The sequence below is a fragment of the Phocoena sinus genome, chromosome 12 (assembly GCF_008692025.1).
Source record: "Phocoena sinus isolate mPhoSin1 chromosome 12, mPhoSin1.pri, whole genome shotgun sequence".
In the NCBI taxonomy this organism is placed as follows: Eukaryota; Metazoa; Chordata; class Mammalia; order Artiodactyla; family Phocoenidae; genus Phocoena; species Phocoena sinus.
This window is the reverse complement of record NC_045774.1, coordinates 649,933-656,404: the sequence shown is the minus strand read 5'-3', so window position 1 is coordinate 656,404 and position 6,472 is coordinate 649,933.

The following is a 6,472-nucleotide window of genomic DNA, read 5'->3' as shown; positions in this document are numbered from 1 at the left end:
ATCGAAGCCAAAAGCAACAGCGCATCCCCTGGGGGCCGGCACAGATTAGCGCCGCTCTCAACCACTTGGAAAATGAAGAGCTTTTAGTTCCTATGATCCTGATTTGGCCTGCATGCAATACGTGCCCCTTGGAAAACAAAGGTGTATTTTATATGCTTAACAAGATGGGGACCACGTGCAAACTTGCTGTTCCAGGGAAGTTCCGTGCTTGCCCGCCAAGCCAGCAAGCCCCTGGCCGCAGGCTGTCAACCTTGGCAGATGCTCTGTGTGTGTTTTTACCAGGAGCCACTTATCCTCACGTCACAGGGACAGCCGTGTCCCTTCAGCATCTGAGCTGGGGCATCTTTCACTCAGCAGGAAACCTGACTGCCTCCCCTGGTCCCTGGCCTTGAGGGTGTCAGCCAAATAGGATCTGGAGCCGGAAGTCGTGCGTCCTCTGGAGGTGAGACGTGTGAGCCAGAGCGGGGAAGAAGACCCCGAACATCCAGGGGGCCCCGTGTTTCTCAGTGCCCACGCTCTGGGGGACGGCTCTCCCCTCCGGGAGGAGGACGTGCTGCACCCCCATCCGTGAGAGGGGGGAAGAGCCACAAGGGGAAACGATGAGCCCCTCAGGGCTGCATCAGAAGGAGCCCCCAGCTGCTCCAGGCGGTGGCACCAGCCGCAGGCCCCAGGACCAGATGGCGCCCGGCGATAAGGGTTGAGAAGGAGCTCACGGGGACCCTGAGCCCTCTGTGCACGCCTTGCGGCAGGGCTGCTGGGTGTCTGGGGTGCTCTAGCTCCTAGGGTTTCTAGAACAAGGTTCCCGTCTAGAACCCACTGGTGTGGGATAGGGACAGCAGGGTGAGAGGCCATGGGGCTCCCAAGTTTCGGGAAGCTGGTGGTGGCGTTTGGCAAGTGCACGATCCCACCTGCCGCGAGGCTGCAGGAGCTGGAATCCCTGCCATGGTTTCCCAAGATTCCTGCACCCGCCTGCATCTTCTGCCATCCGGCAGGTCAGATCCACCCACGCTACCTGCAGGTCTAGCAGGAAGGCGTCCGGCGTCCCAGTGGCGTGGAGCCAGCAGGCAACCACATAGCGGGAGATCCAGGGGTCGTTTCAGGCCACTGAGCTCTGGGGCGGGGGCGGGGGGGGGGCGTTGCTTACGCAGCTTTGTTTATCTTTTTTTTAGCAACAGCTGAGGAATACCTGCTCCCCCCGAGCCGTGCAGCAGACAGTATTCAGTCTCCCTCCACATGCCAGCTATTGTGCCAAGCTGAATAAAATACTTTAGGCCACAAACACAACCCTCAGGAAAAAAATTATGCTTAAAGATATTGAACAACAATTAACATAGCCAACAGAAGAAAACACGATGAACTTTCTGACAAGCAGGAGCCACAGTGCATGGTGGTGTGTGAAGAAACGGACTGTTCTCGGGCACTAAGACATGCGAATATTCTCGTTAGGTGACTCTGGACTAGCGGGGTGTGAACCGACCCTTTATCTTGCCACATCCTGTTCCATAACTATTGAGGACGCACGTGATAGGGTGAAATTGGTGTCTGGGAGTCAGCTGATCGGTAACCCAGGAAGCCCGGTGCTGCCCTGTCTGGTGGGAACTTCTGGCAGCCGCCCCCGCAGGCTTGCGCGGAGGCGGGTCAAGCGCTGTGTCCCTGGAGTGATCCCGTCCCGTGCTGGGGGTGGGGACCTGGTTACTGCAGACTGCAGCCGGACACTTCCCCAGCACAAAACGCAAGGACAGGACCAAAAACCACTCCAGGCTGACGAGCAGCCGCCTGTGCGCTCGCTGGGCCGTGGGGCCAGCAAACCTGCAGCCCTCCCGCAGGCTGGAGCCGCAGTCCTGCGCCTGGAGGGCATTAACGATGGAGCGAATGAGTGAGTGGCCCAGCGGACAGGGAGGGAGAAGGGGGCGCGTACACGTGCGCAGGAGAGCAGGCCAGGCGCGAGACCTCCCCTCGCCGCAGGCAGGATCCCTCTGAGGACCCCGACTGCACGAGACAGGAGACAGTGGGACCGGAGCCCGGGCCCCCGTGTCCTGTGGCATTTATCCCTGGAAAGTTCTGCCACCAAAACGGAGGCTCGACACAGTGTCTGGAATACGGGCAACCCACATCTCAGGCCTCACCTGGTGAGGCCTGCTGGACACCGCTTCCACTGCTGCCGAAAATAAACGAGCACAAACTCTGTGTCTCAGACAGCATCAGCTGTCACCATACAGCTCTGCAGGCCAGACGTCCAGAACAGGCCCCACGGGGCTAAGCTTGAGGTGCCAGCCGGCCGCCTCCCTGCTCTGGGCTGACACAGGCCTTGCTCCACCTCTTCCCCGAGTCCACCTCCCCCTTAAGGACGCTGTGTCTACACTAGGCCCATATGGATGACCCAGGAAAACCTCAACTTCAAGTTCGGTTGATTAGCGCCCCTCATTCCACCTGTCTTAATCCCCCTTTGCCACGCGCAGTAACATATTCCCAGGTTCTGGGGATTTGGACGGGGATGTCTTTGGGACCCTTATTCTGCCCATTCTTGGATAGCAGCTAAAAACTGAGATTCAGGAGGCTAGCTGAGTCTTCTGTAGGTCAAAGAAAACTTGTGGTAGGGCCCCTGAAATCCCAGTAGCTCGTCCTGAAATGTGCACCTGGCCAAAGGGAAGATCAGATTGTCGTCCTGTCCTGAGCTTTATCAGGACACACGGGGCAAAGACACCTGCCAAGTGCTTCTCTGGCTGTGCCCGTAAGCAAGACTTCTCTGGCCACATCACGAGTGGAGGAGTTGGGCTGAAAATATTGGGATGTCCGGCTGGGAAAACTTCTCAAGCCTTCAGACGACAGCTCAAGTGCAAGTGTAGGAGTGAAGGTGTTCCCGAGGTTAATGAATGTGGTGGGTCACTGAGGGGGGTCACACGTACAACCACCACCAAGAAGACTCTGAAGGGTGTACAGCCAATTGCCACAATGTAACCTCCTGAGAAACCTCAGACCGAGGGTGGGTACTAACGGGTCCAAAGCTGAAGACAGTGCAGATGTATTCATACTCGGTCAGGAGGTTGGTCCTCACCAAGCTGATGACGGGTGACAGGTCCCTCGCCCGTGTGCTGTGTCAACACTTCTGGGAAGAAGTATGAGCAGGCATTCAGGGAATACGATTCTCTCTCCGGCTTCCAAGAGCCATCCCCCGACATACAGCCTGTCATCCATCAGCTCGTTACATGCTCCCTCTTTTGGAAGGAAGATGAGAGTTTGCAAAAAAAAAAATGCAAACTTTAACGTGTTAGCTACATGTCTTGGGGACTTTTCAGTGCCTGGAGCCAGCTGACATTTTTAATTTCTGCTGTCATTTCCTGGGTCTGCCCAGTATTTCCACAGCTACATAAAGAAGAACCAATGGTCAATTAAACTCTAATCATTAATAATCTTTTTCTCATTATTTTAAACCCGTATCAATCTAGCTTGACACTTACACAAGATTTCAGCCCAAAAGCCATAAATTTAAAAGCCTGTCTATTTTTTATTATGTCCTTGGTGTAGCATGCCGGGCACCTGTGCCTTTAAAAGGAAGGTTTGCCAATAAGTGGGACAAAATTCTAGTTTAAAATGGTAGTAACTGGTTAAAAGTATAGATACTGAGGTATTGGCAGGAAGTGTACTGATGTGTCAAATTTATTTTGAAATGCATCAAAAATCAGATGTATTATTGAGTGGATAAAGAGAAAGACAGATGGATAGTTACGTGATAAAGCAAATGTGGTAAAATATTAATCCCAGGATCGAAATAATGGGAATTCAACTGCTTACTGCAAAACTCTTTCAACTTTGATGTCTATTAGAATACATTCATCATAATTTGGGGAAGCATAGCAGGCTTCTGTCTTAGATGAAGGTATCCTGTTACCCACTCTTAACATCCTCTCAAAGCTTCTATAAAAATCAATTATTTTAGGCTTAGGGTTTCTACAAAAGAAATGAAAACTTTATCTTCTACTTTTCGTGTAATTTGCCAGAGATCCTCAGATGAGATCTATCAACAAAGACAGTATTACTTGGCTGTCATTCCTCATAATAAGTGGCACATGGGGTTCCATGTGACGATGACCGGGCCACAGTGGAGCACATTTTCCTATGGCAACGAATGCCGATTATGTAAAAATGTATCAGCCTTAACTTGCTAGTCAAGTTACTGTAGTCTTCTTAAGACAGTGATAACTTCCGGTCAGTTAAAAATCACTTGCTAATTGTCAAAATCTAGCTCCATTCAGGGGCTCTCTCTGGACGGGGAGAGAAAGTTAATGTTGAGTGATTTCCCTGGTGTGCCCGCGGCCACCTGGACGAAGCCGCCAACCTCAGCCCACTGGGGCAGCAGCAGCAAGAACCCTTCCTTCAGACGTACAAACGCACTGACCCCACCGCAGGACTCGGACCATCTAAGTGGTGGGTCGCAGGGCAGAGCTGATACTCAGCCCCAAGTAGACGGCTGGCACTCCCCGGCCCAGGCATCTCCCTGGGCCAGCGGCAGTGAACGTCGCTAGTGAGCTTGTTAGAAAGGCAGGGTACTGGCCCACCCACATCCATTGAATTAGATCTGTGTCTTCAAGGATCTCAGGTTCTCTGAAGGCACTGAAGTCTGAGAAGTGCCGACAGACCCAGTCCCCTCAACCATCGCACCAGTGGCCCCCAGACGTTGTGTGAGCAGAATCACCTGGAGAGCTGAGTACGTATGGATCGCTGGGCCTTTCCCCAGAGTGCTGATTCAGTAGGACTGGGCAGGGGGCGGGGTGGAGGGAAGAGTCTGCATCCAACAAGTTCCTGAATGGTGCTGACGCTGCTGGCCCAGGGACCACACTTGAAGAACCGCTGTGCTCTGCGGCACGGCCACCCAGACACCGCCTTAGGTGCTACGTTTATATGGAGGATATAAACGCTACTAACACCTTGCAAGCTGTTAAACTGATAGACAGAGCTTCCAGAAATTAACCCTATGGTGTACATCTGCACTTTTAGAACATCTTCCTGTCTTCTGTGGAACTGCAATTTCTCTGCAAACGTGCAGTATTTCATCTGAGCTAAAAGTTGAAATGCTGCAACTTTAGAAGCTACACCTGGAGGACGTCCAGGCACTAATTTTTCCACTTTAGTCACGTTTCCCTTTGATGGAAGAAAACCGGCACATACACCACGCCGCCTGTATTTCCAAGGAGACAACGACCATCAGGAGGCACCGCGTCCCATCACAGTCCACTGCCCTTCATAACAAACCCTGAGCAGCTGCAAATTCCGTCCCATTCACATGCTGACAGGACTTGAAGTAAGGGACCAGAAAAGAAAATTCAAGGGTCTTGTTGGTGCCTATCTGAACAGACAATAGTAAGAACTTCTCCAAATGTCTGAACTATAATCTCTAAACCCTGCCTCTGCTCGTAATTGCTGTCTGGAAGCGCAAAGAAATCAGAACATTGTACCAAATGAAGAGCAAGCCTGCTTGAATGAGGGCAAATGCAGTGATTCCAAGACTTAAAAGAGGAAGCAGGGCCCAGTGAGTTTACAAAAGCACATTCACAGGATAGGAATGCAGCGGTACAGGCGAACATAGGTAGAGTAGGTAAAAGTACCTGCAGTCATCATCTTCAAAAAGTACGCCTTGGGCTGCCCCGGTGGCGCAGCGGTTGAGAGTCCGCCTGCCGACGCAGGGGACGCGGGTTCGTGCCCCGGTCCGGGAGGATCCCGCGTGCCGCGGAGCGGCTGGGCCCGTGAGCCATGGCCGCTGAGCCTGCGCGTCCGGAGCCTGTGCTCCGCGACGGAAGAGGCCACAGCAGGGAGAGGCCCGCGTACCGCAAAAAAAAAAAAAAAAAAAAAAAATTAAAATATTTTGAATTCTGAAAAGCATTGTTCTTTCCATTTAAGATTTGATTTTCCAAATTCTACCTTGGGTCTCTGACCTTCTTCCCTAACAGACTTGGTTAAGAATAAGGCATGCACAAAATTAGATGTGTAACCCCAAAGCAGCATGTTTTCCTCCTTTCTTGCCCTTTTTCTGACCTGACCTGTTGAGAAGAGGTGGAAGGGGAGAAAGGTAGAGGCAGAGTGTCCGTGAGATGCTCAGGTTGCAGCAGGAACGTCCACAGTCTGCAGGCTAACGGTGGGCCCGCAAGTGGGCGAGCGATGCAGAATGGAGGTGCCCCACCCTTCACACTTCCTACAATTCTGACCTTTAGCTGAGTGAAGGTGGACATGGGTGCATAACCAGGGCATGTGTGATGCCGGGTCAAGCTCCCGGATCCCTTACCCGGGATGGAGTCCTCTCCTCCCCATTTGCCAACTGCAAACTGCACCTGACTTCTCTGCGACTTTCCTCCGTGAGTCCACAAACTGGGCTCAGGAACCAGCCCTGCTCACCGCCTGCTTTTGTACAGGCCAGTGAGCTAAGAGCCCCTTTTATGTTTCCAAGTGGTTGGAAAAAATTAGGGAATATTTCGTAACC